The sequence below is a fragment of the Hydra vulgaris genome, chromosome 07, assembly GCF_038396675.1.
Source record: "Hydra vulgaris chromosome 07, alternate assembly HydraT2T_AEP".
In the NCBI taxonomy this organism is placed as follows: domain Eukaryota; kingdom Metazoa; phylum Cnidaria; class Hydrozoa; order Anthoathecata; family Hydridae; genus Hydra; species Hydra vulgaris.
In genome coordinates this window covers 26,956,116-26,970,905 of record NC_088926.1, presented here as the reverse complement: position 1 = coordinate 26,970,905, position 14,790 = coordinate 26,956,116, and the positions used below count along the sequence as shown (strand labels likewise).

General features: G+C 26.8%; 1 protein-coding gene across 1 annotated transcript in view; it reads right to left on the bottom strand.

Moving 5' to 3' along the window:
- Positions 1–809: 809 nt before the first annotated feature.
- Positions 810–14,790, bottom strand: part of LOC100199059 (uncharacterized) — a 35,636-nt gene continuing 21,655 nt past the window's right edge. The window contains exons 5-9 of the mRNA XM_065801514.1: positions 12,304–12,447; positions 11,487–12,009; positions 1,707–1,975; positions 1,514–1,607; positions 810–1,438 (exon numbers count right to left, since the gene is read on the bottom strand). The gene's annotated coding sequence lies outside the window, so the exon portion shown is untranslated. The remainder of the gene's footprint in view (positions 1,439–1,513; positions 1,608–1,706; positions 1,976–11,486; positions 12,010–12,303; positions 12,448–14,790) is intronic.

Genomic DNA, 14,790 nt, shown 5'->3' with positions numbered 1-14,790 from the left:
AAAGGGAAAAGTTTGCATTATCTTTCAATGATGTTGACGACGATGTTGAGAGTCTCTGTCAATGATGTCGAGATTTTCTTTCAAAGATGTTAGCCTTGAAAGTTGCCTAAAACTAAAGACCTCAAGTTTTAAACTTGATGCAAAACAAATTGTAAATTAATTGATTTAAAAAAATTATACTATATATCTTTTTTTATTCTTAAATCATTTGTTTTAATTTTTTATTTTGCAATGTGTAAAAAATGTTTTTAAGAGACATAAATGATATCCAATTTCAAAAAATAATAATTTATAGCAAATTATTATTTTTTCAAAAAATAATAATTTATAGCTAATGATTTATAGAGTTTTTTACACTAAAATTCTTGTGTCTCTTACTAAGACTTGATAAAATTATTTAGGATTTAGATACTTATAATAGGTTGGCGACCAGTGATCTAATAGATAAAATAAAATTCTCCAGTATCCAGAAAATCTTGGTCTTTGAATTCGATATTTCCAATAGTTGTAGAAATGATGTACAACAATTTTACGATTTTATTGTACACAACAATTTTACGTACACAAACAGAAATTCGTACACAACAATTGCTTTGCAGCATAAATTTTGTTGTAGAGCACACGATAAGTTTTACGACTTACACTATAAAAAGTTTCCATCATAAAACTAAGTCGTTGTGCATTTATTATTATTATTATCATTATTATCAATATTTATTTTATTAAACAGCAAAAATAGAAATATATATATATATATATATATATATATATATATATATATATATATATATATATATAAATATATAAAAAGACTATTTATATTTATCTAAAAGCAACGATAAAGAACATTAATTTTTGAGCTTTGAGTAGTTATTCTTCCTGTTCTTAAGTAATTCTTTCTGTTCTTAAGTAATTCTTTCTGTTGTTAAGTCATTCTTCTTGTTCTTAAGTTATTTTTTTCTGTTTTTAAGTTGCTCATCCTTTTCTTCTTAAGTTACTTTTCCAGTCAAAATCAAATCTATCTATCAGACTAAAATTTCGTAGTGTTGCTGTTTTCATATCGCCTAGAAAATTGGATCGACTTTTTCATTAAATCATTTTTTCCAAGGAACAAACGCCATTGATTTTTAACAACTGAGTTTTGAACAACGTAAAATAGAAAAATAAAAAAACCTTGCAAAGAGTTAAAATTACAAAATAACCATTGAAATACATCTCGAAGATTATCAACTGCTAAAACTGCAAATATCCATGTTGTTCCAAGCAATAAAGAACACCCCAATGTAATACGAACATTTTTTTTTAACTTTATTTTATTCGCTATTTTAGTATTACTATTGATACCTCTTAGAACAAGAACAAGAATAACAATATTGCATAACATTATCATACATACTGGAAGAAGTACTCCACAAACGAAATACCCCGAACAACGTATCTAAAAAAACAAAAAAAAAAGCAAGCTTGAAATTTCTAAATTTTACTATCGAAAACTTAAACAGTTAATACTTACACTTTTGGATCACGATCAGTTTCAGGGCCTAGGTTCTAGTATCAGTTGCTAGGTTTAATTGCAGATGTAACTACTGTAAATACCAGTGGTATACCTAAAAAAAAATTTTAAACTCTTGCACAAAAAAGTATTAAGAAAAAGCATTTAAAAAAATAATGAGTAATTTAAGCATTACTAACAATAAAATACTAACCCAAAGCGAAAGCGTAAGACTTCAACATAAATACACGAGATCTGTATACACCACGAAACACTTTCACAAATATTTCATACATATTTATTCCTTCAACAACCATCCAGGAAAACGTGGATAGAACAAAAAATTGTAAAAGTGATGCAACTATCTGACATAATATTCGTGGTTGGGTGTGTTCAACCAAGGAAAGAAAAAGAATAAGAGTTATCATTAAACTGAAACATAGATTGAGAAGAATTTTAGATGAAACATTCGCTCGTAGTTTGCTAAAAATAATTTTGTAACAAAATCAAAAAATTAAATTTGAACAATATATAGCCCCAGCCAACCAACAGATATGGATAGCATATCTGTTGATTAATTTATAAATTTTATAATCAATGACATTTTTATAGTTATAAATTTTATAGTCAAAAACAATCAATAATGTACTATAAAACGAACATTATACGTGCTTTTTACGTGCGTAATTATAAGTTGCAGTGAAAAAAACTTTGAGTAATTAAACTTAATGTTAATGTTCCGCAAATAATTTATTCATCTTGTTGATCATTTTACCAATTTGTTGATTATGAAAAATAAAAGTATAAAAAAAACTTTCTCTTTTGGAAAATAGAAAAATAACACATACTGAAAAGGAAGTTAAAGCAATATTGGATAGATTATTAATCAGTCAACGTATGAACACTCACCACGCTTATCTCTATTTAAGTCAACGTATGTGCGTTTTAATGCGCCTATTTATATACCCCAATTTACCTAAAGGGAGCATCCATAAAGAGCATCTATTAAAAAAAAAAATTATTAAGCAATTAATGATTTAATAAAACGGTTCAGAGCCGTTAGAGCGTTAAACGTTAAAGGATTTTGAGTTAAACTTAAATTAATTGCTGTTAACTCAAGTTATTTGCCGTTACATTGCGTAATGAAAAAAATTAGTTTCTATCAGTATTAAAATAACTAATTTTTTACAATTAAAGGAAAATGGGGCAAGATGGCTTTTCATACAGCTTAACAAAAAAATTTAAAAATAAGCGAAAACGAATTGTATTAACAGCTTATATTTTTAATTACCATAAAGTTTTTTTTTAAATTGTTACTGTGGTCTTATATTCATTTATTGAACTAAAACCCTCAATATTAAAAATCATATTTTGTTTGAACAAAGATTTTTAGAGAAGACAGAAAAAGTTAAAAACTTTTAGACTGTCTGCTTATGCCATAACCCTCAGTCGATGTATTTATATTTTGCTGTGTCTATATAACTAACGGTCAGTTGATGTATGTTCATTTCGCTTTGTCTTTTCCTAACAATCTTAATGTATATCACTTTAAAATTTTTTATCGTGGAACTGAATTTATCAAACCATCGATTTAATTCTCCTTCATAGTAGTTAAGCCTAAAGACCTTTATTTTTAATTTCTTTATCCAGGAATACAGTACTTTTTAACAATTTGTTGCAACAATTCATCCCCTCAGTATTATCTTGTTCTATGTCGCTAAACTATGGTTTTGAAAAAAAGGCATTTGAATTTTCAAAAGCCCTAAAAATGTTCAAAATAAACTTTGCACCAAATTTTGTTATTATAAAATTGTCAAGGTCAATATATAATACCCTTATAAACCATTTTTAGAAAATTATTGTGTATTTAGTGTTTAAAAAAATGATTTTGACTTTTGAGATAGAACAAATTACTGACAAACTTTACAAAATACAAAAATTGTATAATGTTCTATGTCAATTTCTTTGGGTTTTTTTAATTATAGTTTGTCCAAACATGCACAAATGTCTAATTTGGTGAATGTTTTGAATGTATTTCTTACCAAGGACGGATACAAAGATGGGAATATCTGACCATAAAATGAGGTTCTTAAGTTGTGGATGGGTGGTAAGCACAGATTCTAAAATTCGTAGGATTGCAGATGCCAAATCATTTCCGGCTCTGCCAGATTGGCTTTCAGACCAGATACAACAATAAACATCTTTATCTAAAGAAAGATGTGCTGTCATGTTATAAACAGACAGCTTCCTAAGAAGTTGGATATCTCAGCCTTGGGAACTGTTAAAACATTTTGTAAATCAAAACAGAGAACAGGATGTCCTGACTGTCTGTCTTTTTTGCGCTCCTCGCGTGCATCTTCTTTTTGTTCAATATGACTTAGATGCTGAGCCCGTTCACAATCACTTAAAATACCTTTAGCACTTTTGATTTTAAAAATTTCACACTTATCACACCTATCTTTTTTTCTTTGCTGGAAAGAAATATTGAACTCAGTTAAAAAAATTTCAGAGTATAAGTGCTTTTTAGCCGGTTGAAATCGTTTTTGCTGACAAAAGTCTTGGTAAAGCTCATACAGTCGACTAATAGACAATTCAGACTCAAAGCATTTTCTATTTGTATTAGCACGGCAATAGTGCGAGTCTATAACCGGAATACTATATATGTGTTTCCTAATGCCATCTCTGACCGCGTCAGGAATTTTCTTTTTTGTATGTTTACCTTGTTTTCTTGGGGTAGGCGTGTTTGTATCTGTTTGGAAATGTTTATAAAAATATGAAATTCTTTGTTGACTTATGTCAAGAGTGTTTAAAAAGAAAGGTTTGCAAACTCTGATGGGAATCCCTGCCAGGTGAAAAAAGTAGGCAAATGAGTATTGCCGCCTCGATGAAATTGCAAGTGTTCGTTTAGTTTTTTTCACAATACGTGTTGTATTTTCACTATAAAAGTGTGCTTTGAGGTCATCATTGAGTCCCCAAAATTTGTTAAATAGTAACTCCCGTTACTCTTGCGGAAAATAAATGTGGCATTTAAATTTACAGTTAGTACAGTCCTTCTCATTATTGATCTCTCTCTTTCTTCTTATCACTTTATTCCTGCTTTTATACTCCTGGCCAGCTTGACGCCTTTTTTTATTGACATTGCATTTCCAGCTATCTGGATTTCTGGTTCTTTTACGTCCAACTTTTTTTTTTGTCGAGAGTTGCTCTATTGGCACAACTATTTCTAAATCCGTATGTAGTAGCTTATTGTGGAAACTTGAATCGACACTGTAGAAATAAAAAGTACAAACTTTAGCTACATTTAAAAACAACATAATATTAAAAAAAAAATCAAAAATTAATGACAATTGGAATTTCATAAGCATCGTAATTAGCAGGGTAATATAAGTTATTTTTTTACAGTTAGGAAATAAATAATATAGAGAATTTAGTCTTACTTAAAGACTTTGCACAATATATATATAGTTATTTAAAGGCACAATATATATAGTTATACATATAGTTATATATATATAGTTATACATATAGATTTATAGTTAGTTAACTACTAGTACTGTGTATGAGAGCTAGTCTTAAGTTATTTTAACCCTTTAATGCACGATATTTATATAATAGTTGATAATGCACGATATAATAGTTGACTATTTTATCGTTAAAAGAACATAAAATGGAATCCAATTATCGGAAAAATAAAATTTTCCTTTTTATTTTCAAATTTTAAAATTACCATAGTAATAGAAACTACTTACGAGTCGGTATTAAGTAATTCAAAGTCAACTGTTTCTTTTGTAACTAAACCAATAAACTTACTTGACGACATTTTGAAAATATCAAAATAAAAAGTCATGTGACTTGCGCTACAACATTGATTTGCAGATTTGGGCATTAGAACATTATAATACTAAAATGTTTTAAAAAAGTGAAATAGAATAAGATAAAACTAACAAAATACGTAAAATTGTAATTAGAACAAAGTCAAATTGAATAAATCTTGACGAAGCAGAGAAGGTAATAATTTATTGATAAGTGCAAATAATACATTATACTTTTTTAAACAATAAAAATTGGTTTTTGCAAAAAAAAAAAGTTTGTAGATAGAACAAGATAATACTGAGGGGACGAATTAACTGAATCATAAATTGAACTTTTAAAATTCTAAACTAAACTGTATTTTTAAAATTATTTTTATAAAAGGTCTGCCTCCAGTCAAAGATTTTATCATTTAATGTGTATTGCATACACATTTAATAACCAATTCTAATCAGCCTTTAATACCTACTAATAGAACTTTCTTATTTTTTTTGATTCGTACAACTGAACAAACTTTAGGTACTTGTTTTTAAACAACTGTCAGTATTAAATTAAACAATTTAAAGCAAAATAAAATAACAGACCCTGACAATTTCTACTGGTATTAGAGCATTAGAATAGATTTATTAGCTCAATTTTTACAATACTATTTAACAAATCACTATCAGAATGACCAATTCCTTAAGCATAGAGCACTGAAAGTATAACTCCATTATTTGAAAAAAGGTGATAGCAATGTACCTTATAATTGCTAGTGATTACCTAATATTAAAAAAAAAACAGTTATATCAAGAGATGTATTCCTATTAAAAAAGCTATAAAAAACAATTGTAAAATCAAACGTAAAATTTGCCATCAGTGCTTGAACACATGTCAGTGCTTAGACACCTAATAAAAATATAAAAGTTATTGGGGAGTAGCAAAAGCAACCACTAAAGTACCAAGTATAAGCTCCATTAATTCTTGATAGGATACACTAAATATTTTGTTCGTACCAATTATTTAAAGTCAACTAGAATAAACAACATTAATATAATTGTCATGATTTATTTACACTGGAGCTAAACTTTTCAACTAAGTACCAATTTATTTGAATATAATTGACAATGCAGAAAATTATAAAAAAAGCTATTGATCTTTTTTATTTATAACTTTATTTATGACTTTTAAGAATATTATTTATATCTTGATTAATCTTTTACGCTTATATTTATCAATTGAGATCTTGAACATGTAACTTATTAGCTTAAATAACTGACAATTTGTTTGCGTTATTTTTATAAAAACTTATATTTATATATTCCATAATGCAAAACTTTAAACTATACCTTAATAGCTGTATTTTATTATATTCTAAACATTTATTTTGTTTTAACGTTATTTTAGTGCTTTTAATGCTATTCATTTTATTTTATCACAGGAAGTTAATGGAAAACAATTTTTTTATATACTGAGTAACTTGTCTTGTTTCAACAATCCTTAATAAATAAACAAAATGCATGAAAAAATACAGCTTATTTAAAATTAGTAATCGATCGAAACCGAAATTTGAGCCGAAACCGAAAGTACCGGAATTTCGGTTCAGTGAAACCGTAGCCGAAACCGAAATTTCGGCCAAAATTTGAAAATGAATGTTTAAAGTCCCTGAACCTTTTATGATCACCAAATTAAAGCAAAAAAAAAACTATTTAACATATATCTAGCCAATCACCATGTAACATAGTTTGATAAAAGCTCTAATATGTTAAGACATTTCAATAATTAAAGGTAATAATTAAAGTATTTTCTTTGCGAAATACATATTTTTTTATGTTTTCTGGCAAAAGTATGTTTCTTTCATTTGAAAGAATTTCTCCAGCAGTTAAAAACAACCTTTTAACTTTGGCAGATGTTGGTGGAGATCTAAGGAATCTCTTTGCTGCTTTTGCCAAACCAAACTTTGCTTTTAATGTTGTTTTCTAATATAAATCTATGAAACTTTTTTTTTATTTTTTTTTTTATTTAGGTGCCCCAAGAAGATCTATAGGTCTTGTCACAGAGCACCGCGGAAGTGCATTTAACCAGGAAGTTCACGCCTTCTTCATTACCGTGACGCAAAAATATATCCGAAGCTCGTTTTGAGCCTGGATCTCCTGCTTAAAAGGCAAGCACTCTAACCACTGCGCCACGGTCGCACAAGAAAATTCGGACCTTCTTTGAAGTTTGAATCAATTTTTGAGATTTATAGGACTGCCGGTAGTTGTATTGCTTTTTCAGTTAAGAGATTTTTTAGAGTAAACCACTTCTTAAATGTGATGAAAGTCCGTTAAGTGATTGAAGTTTTGGATTGTGCGATCCACGAGATATTTTCAAATTGCAAGTTCCGTATTTGAAATCACTAACTGCCACGGTAAAATGATTCCATAAAACAGTTTTTTATCGATTATTTCCATTGTAAAATTTAGCACTGAGAAATTTTTGATGAAACTATTAGTTTGGGTTGCTTTACATAAACGTTATTTCATTTTAAGAATGATTTGAGAATAGTAACTTAAAACTATTATGTAACGTGATTTCAATTCATATTTTTACATTTGTTATAATAAAAAATTGATTTACTAACAAACGATTACAATTAGGAAACTGTCATGATCCCACTCTATAATAAAACTAAAAAAAATCTTTTAAAAGTTTCGGTTCATTTCTGTTGCGGTTTGAACCGAAATTTCGGCCGAAACAGGAAAAGTAAAAAAATTGTTGAAGCAGAAATTTCGGTTTCGGCCGAAGCCGAAAGTTTCCGTTCACTATTTAACATTCAATGTTTTTATGTAAGACACAGAAATAAAACATTTTAAATTAGTGTACAAATTATATCTATCTATATATATAATATATATATATATATATATATATATATATATATATATATATATATATATATATATATATATATATATATATCTATCTATATGTATATCTATATGTATATCTATATGTATATCTATATGTAGATCTATCTATCTATATCTATATATATCTATATATATCTATATATATATATATATATATATATATATATATATATATATATATATATATGTAAATATATATATATATACATATATATATAAATATATATATATATATATATATATATATATATATATATATATATATATATATAAAATAAGTTGTTATATATATATATATATATATAATATATATATATATATATATATACATATATATATATATATATGTATATATATATATATATATATATATATATATATATATATATATATATATATATATATATATATATGTATATATATATATATAGATATATATAGGCTAAGACTAAGATTAAGGCATTTGGGCTCAAGACCAAGACTGAATGCTTCAAGACCAATACATAAAAAAATAAACCCCAGACCAAGACCAAGACTTTGAAAGTTTTTACAAGACCGAAATCAAGACTCCTAACATAGAAAATTTTTTATGTTAGGAGAATTTAAATAAAAATCTTTTAACTTTTTTTTTTAATATTTAATTAAAATTATTTATATTACTACTTTTTTATATGTTTATGTATATTACTATTTTTTTATATGTTTATGTATTCTTTTTTTTGATAGATGTATAAAAATGAAAGAAATTTAATTTAAAAATGAAAAAAATTGATCAAGAGTTAGAGCCTTGTCAAACCAATGCGACAAACTCTCATTGAGAGCAGGAAGTTGCGGTGATCTACGGTTTATTATTAATACACATATATATATACACACACACACACTTATAAATGTTGCAATTTTTTTATAATTATAGGTGCTGTGAAATAACCTTAATACTATAAAATAAACTTATAAAGACACCAAGACAGAGTTAGAAGAATAGTTTTTAAATTTAAATTTTATTTAAAACTTGTATTGTATTGATAAACAACTGTGTTCTTTTGAATGAGGATCTTTTAAATCAAAAAAACTTCATCATCTGCAACACCACTATTACAACCAACATTATAATCATGATCATCATTGATCATGATTATGATGTTGGTATATAAATATACCCAATCCATGTCATTATACAAAGAGTTAAAGGATTGTCTCCTAATTGATCAACATCTAATATTAGTGCAAAATTAGTTAGATGGTTACATTGACACAAAACTTCTTTTGAAGAATTATTGGTTGTATTGCATCCTTCAGTAGACCAAACTTTTTCTGTTTAAAAAATAAAATCTTTAAACATAACATGCATTAATAAAATGATCACTTATTATTGCTTATTAATAATAGTTACTAAGTTCACAACTAAGCATATTTCAAAGTAAATATTCTGTATCAGACTTTTTCTAAAACTAAAAAAACCTGGATCATGGTAGATGGCAAAAGGCACCTTCTCGCCATTCACCTCTAACCCATCACTAATTATGTTGATTCACATTTTCAATTTAAACTTTATTAAAATCAAAATAACTTTTATAAATAAAATAAACCTCAAAATGTAAAGTTGCATAATATGTTTTCAAAGTTGCATAATATGTTTTCAAAAGTTGCATAATAGGTTTTCAAATATTGCATAACATGTTTTCAAAGTATTGTCATACCCATCATCATCATAACTTTTAGTTGATTAATGTACAAAAAATAATTTTTTATACTTGATGTACAAAAAAAAAAAACATAATTAAAAGTTTTTATACAGAATTTATGCATCAAAACTTCTGGAAAAAACCTAGCATGTTTACTCAATTTGTACATGGTATTGTGTTATTTCGATTCTGTCCTTCTATATCCATTTCAAAGAATTAAAAATACATTTTTTACTTTTGTTTATTTATTATATGATACTTTAAAATAAAGTTTTTTTTACTATATTCACCTACTTAAGGGCACGGTGGCAACTACAGCTGAGGGGGTAAACGCTTTTTTTACTTCTTCTTTAATTATTTTTTACAACCCTCTCTTAATCTTTTAATTCTGAAACACAAGTCTTGACAAACAAGGGGGTTGCGTGGAGAAACAGGTTGATTAAGTACATTAAGTACATAATACTTAATACATAAGTACATAATACTTTGCAACAATAAAAAAATGTTTGTTACTCTTTTAGAGTTTTGTTGGAGATAACAAACGGAGTGTTTTATTGGTCCATTTTATTTAGAAAAGTAAACCAACAAGTAAAACTATTGATTTTAACTTTAATTTTATTTTTGATTGCATTTGCATTGTGTTATGTAGTACAAAAAAATTGTAAACAATAAAAATTTGTTATGATTATATCTTATAACTTTTATTATTTTATGCAACAATTTTAATAATTTAAACAAGTTAGATAAACAATTACACAACTCAACAATGGTTAAATTAGTTCATTTATTTATTGCCTTATATTTTGTTTGGACCACCAAAATTAATACAATGAACTATATACAATAAATTACATGCTGTCATTATACTAAAATCCAACATACAATGACCAATATACTATCAATACATACTAGAGTCTATATAGTATACCATATTTTTTTTTTTTTTTTTTGTTATTTCACCTCCCCAAGGCCCAGAAGGCCACTACAAATGAGGAGGCTACTTAATTGTGGTCATAACCCTCTCTCAACTCTATAACTTCGAAACACGAACCTTGACGAACAAGGCCGCTGCGCGGAGAAACAAGTTGAGCGCGGTACTACCAGGGACGTGGTGGGGATTGAACTCGGAACCTCACGCTTATGAAGCGAACGCTCTACCACTACACCACTACCGCATTAAATCTTTACCGCAATATAATCTATATACCAATATACCCAAGGTTCAACATTCTAAAACTAAACAATCAATAGATGCAAAACTCAACAACAAAATCTTATACCTATTATCATAACCCACAATATTATAAACAATATCATAAACAATACAAAATACATACACTAAAACTATATAAAGAAAATACATACCCTAAAATATTTAAGTTTATTTTGTAAAACAGCATTTACTATTTAATATTTAATAGCATATTACTATTTAACTTATAATATGTAAGTTATTGTGTGTATGTTATTATTATAAAATATTATAAATTAAATAGTAACCTAATACTGCTTTTAACATAACCAACCTAACATGGTTCAATGTTTTGAAGAAATAATTAAAAAAAAAAAATTGTTAAAACTTTAACTAAACAGGTAATACAAAAGTACCTGATAACTTATAAAAATGAAACACTCTTTTGCCTCTAATGTTTGTTCCACGTAAGAACATCATTGGTATTGGGTAACTTTAATTTTCTACATTTAAGCCATTAATGGTTGCAGAAAGAATAACACTGTCAATTGTTGTTGAATTTTCGAAGAAACTTTTTTCAATAAACACATAAGAATAAACTTGTGTTTCATTTCTTCCATTAAATAGTTGTGCGGGAAGAATAATGTAGGCATAGATATTTTGTGATACATTTCTTAGATCATTTTTTGATATACTAAGACTTATATTGCTTCCATTAAGCATTGAATAAATGAATATTGAATTGTAGTTTGTTTCAAAAGTATATGATGCTGAGGCTAAATTTTTTCCCGATATTGTAATGTTTTGTGTCTGTTGCTTTGCCAAAGCATCCAAGTAAGTTATAAAATTCAAATACAAATTTAAGTTCTTATTTGCACTAATCAAATCAATACTTGTACTTAGCAACGTATCAACAGTTGTCAAAACATCATTGATGACCTGGAAAATAATATTTTTTTGGTTAAACTCAGTGTTACACTAATAATTTTATTGTAATGAATTCTTTTTGTTTTTTATATTAGGTACCCCAAGAAGTCCTTATGGTCTTAACACAGAGCACCATGGAAGAGCATTTAAAAGGAACTTCATGGTTTCTTCCTTATTGATGTTACAAAACTTGCCCAACTTGCATTGAACCACGGGTCTCTAGCTTCTGAGGCAAGCACGTTAACTACTACGCTACGACTGCTCTCTATTTAGATACTTTTGATATTTATAAAAATTTATACTTACTGATTCTGAAGAAGAGTTTGCATTAATAACTTTTGAAATAATATTGGAAACCAGTTCCAGATTTTTTGCTGTAAGGTTTTCTTTTAGTACAATCTGACTTAAATTAAAAGCAGCACTTTCAACATTTGATTTTGTGACAATGACCTAATTTACAAATAAAAAAATGAATGAATGTATTCAATCATTTATTTAAAAATTGTAAACAATTTAAAATTATTATAATGTATTGTAAAAAGTCATATATATTGTAAAACACATTATATACTTCAAACAAACAAGAAGCAAGATTAGAAAATAAGAAAGTAGCAATACATCAATAGCAAAAATTTTAAATCTAAAACCAAGTGACATTTACTGTGAGTAATACCTAATAAATTGATTTTTATTTGCATAACAAAATAAAACTGTTAAAAGTAAACCATATTAAAAAGCTATATTTTATGTTAAAACTTTTATTTTGAAGTTAAAATATTTTATAGCTCTATACTCTTGTGTGCTTAATAAAAGGAGGGTGGGGGGTCAGTAGGGTAGGAATAAAAAGAGGTGGATGGGAATTTTAGTCCAGATCTAAACTGTAGGGAAGAGGGAGGGTGGAGGAGGGGGAGATGTCTTAATAAAAGGGTGGGTGGGAGTATTTTACAGAACACAAGTAACAATTTAATTCTAGTGCAGCTTGTGGTCAAATGTGCATTTTTTAACAACTGTTTCATCATAATTTAAATAGTATTTAATATGCTTATAAATTTTATACTATGGTGAGAAATAAACAAAAATCTAATTTTTGACAAACCAAGGTTTATAAGACTTTTTAAAGGTCAACAATTTTTAAATTGAAAGTTTCCATTCTTATTAATGACTAATATATTTTCTGATTTTTTTTTAGTTTTGAGATGTTGATTTTGGGGTGGGTTGGAGAAATTTCCAAAAATTATTAAATGTCCCTTCCTGTGTATTAAGCACCTAAGAGTAGGATTTATATACTTTACTTTTGACAGCTATTTTTAAATGGTTTACTTTATTTACTTTTAATTGTTTTAACAATCAAAAATAAAGGAAAAAACATTTAAAAAACATATGGGCAATTCCACAAGAGTGATGGTTGTAACATTTGACACTATTTAAGCTATTTGCTGTGTGTATTTAGCACATATTGATATTATTTTATGCTGAATTTCATAGCTTTTACCTACAGTTTTACAAGCATTTTTTTGTTTATTTTGTCGTGACGGTCATAACCATAGCAATTGTAACAAAGAAGCCAATATTAAAAAACAACATATAAAACAATGCAATCAATGGTGTAAGAAAAAATAAATAAATGATTATTAAAAATCATGTAAATTATATTAAAAAAGTGCACTATAACATTATCAAAGTTCTCAATTATGGTTTTACAACACAATTTTTAACATTTCACACGACTGTATATCAATGTCAAAACATGTTTATACAACCCTTGCAAATTTAAAACCAAGCTATAGTATAATAAAATGGTTTTTTTTAATAAATTTTTTGCTTTAAATATTTTTAAATAGTTAAAAAAAAAGACTTATAGGATTTAGTATGTGTTTTGATAACTTTTTTTTTCCTCTGTCTTGCAGAATTTAAACCGCTTAAAGTGAATTAAATAAATTATATAGAGCTATAAAATATTTGATTTAAAAAAAGTTTTTACATGGCAACACCAAAAGTTTTAATATGGCCATGTAAAATGATAGCATAGCCTTACTAGATAATGGGATAGCTCAACAAGATGATAGCATAGCCCTACCTATAATGTACTCAGCTTAAATTTAAGTGTTTGATATTACAAAAAAGATGGCATTTGGCTGCAAAAGGAAGATAAATAATTTTCTTAAAGTTGTTAAAATGCAGATCAAATCACACAGCGAAGTTGGAACAATACAATAAAAGTAAAAGTTTATCAAAAGTAATTTCAAGTCTCAAGCAGTGTATATATAGTATATATACGATCTTCCTTCTTTAAGTAATAATGTAGTACCTACAGTTGCATCCAACATAAGAAAATTTTTAAAAACCTCCTTCAGAAACCTCTCAAGCTGTTGTAATAATTCAGAAGAAGTTTAAAGAAAAATACATTTCTATACCCAAGGATGTAAACACTTTGTGTTGAATTTAATTATTTGTAGATCTTCAAATATATCAATTAAATTAAATATATCAAATATATCAATTAAACAAATACATCAAAGACCTTCAAATATATCAATTGATTTTGTGAAGTTAGTGACAACTAAAATCTTAAGAAAAGTCTCAACAAAATATTAAAGCAAAAGTTAAATGTTAAAATACCAACATTATGCTGGTTAAGAAACATGATGTAATGTATATATAATGTACTGCATTTGGTGATCCTGCTTTCATTACCCTAAAATTACCTTTAATACAAAACCTATTAAAAAAGTTGCAACTTTCAGAGCATTTTAAGCCTTAATTGTTTTTGTTGTACTGCCAGACAAATAAACA